Genomic DNA, 668 nt, shown 5'->3' on the forward strand with positions numbered 1-668 from the left:
AGAAGGCCATTGCCAAGGGCGATAAGAAAAAGAAGCGCAGGAGGAAGGAGAGCTACAGCATCTACATCTACAAAGTGCTGAAGCAGGTCCACCCCGACACTGGTATCTCTTCCAAAGCCATGTCGATCATGAACTCGTTCGTGAACGACATCTTCGAGCGCATCGCCGCCGAGGCTTCTCGCCTGGCCCACTACAACAAGCGTTCCACCATTACCAGTCGGGAGATCCAGACGGCTGTAAGGCTCCTGTTGCCCGGAGAACTGGCCAAGCACGCCGTCTCTGAGGGCACTAAGGCCGTCACCAAGTACACCTCCTCCAAGTAAACGGCTTACTTACTGCCCTGTGGTGGTGGCTTGGCCTCAAACCAACAAACTCGGCTCCATTGGAGCCACACTTTAATTTCTAAAGAGATTGTGAGTGTTAGACACCAATACTATTATAACAAAAACCTCTGTCACTGAAAGCAAATAGCTATAAAATGAGAATATTTATGAAACTGTCTGTGTGTGTTTCTCTCTCTCAGTCTCTGTCTGTCTGTCTGTCTGTCTGTCTGTCTGTCTGTCTGTCTGTCTGTCTGTCTTGTCTGTCTGTCTGTCTGTCTGTCTGTCTGTCTGTCTGTGTCTCTCTCTCTCTCTCTCTCTCTCTCTCTCTCTCTCTCTCTCTCTCTC

This window comes from Procambarus clarkii, unplaced genomic scaffold (assembly GCF_040958095.1).
Source record: "Procambarus clarkii isolate CNS0578487 unplaced genomic scaffold, FALCON_Pclarkii_2.0 HiC_scaffold_513, whole genome shotgun sequence".
In the NCBI taxonomy this organism is placed as follows: domain Eukaryota; kingdom Metazoa; phylum Arthropoda; class Malacostraca; order Decapoda; family Cambaridae; genus Procambarus; species Procambarus clarkii.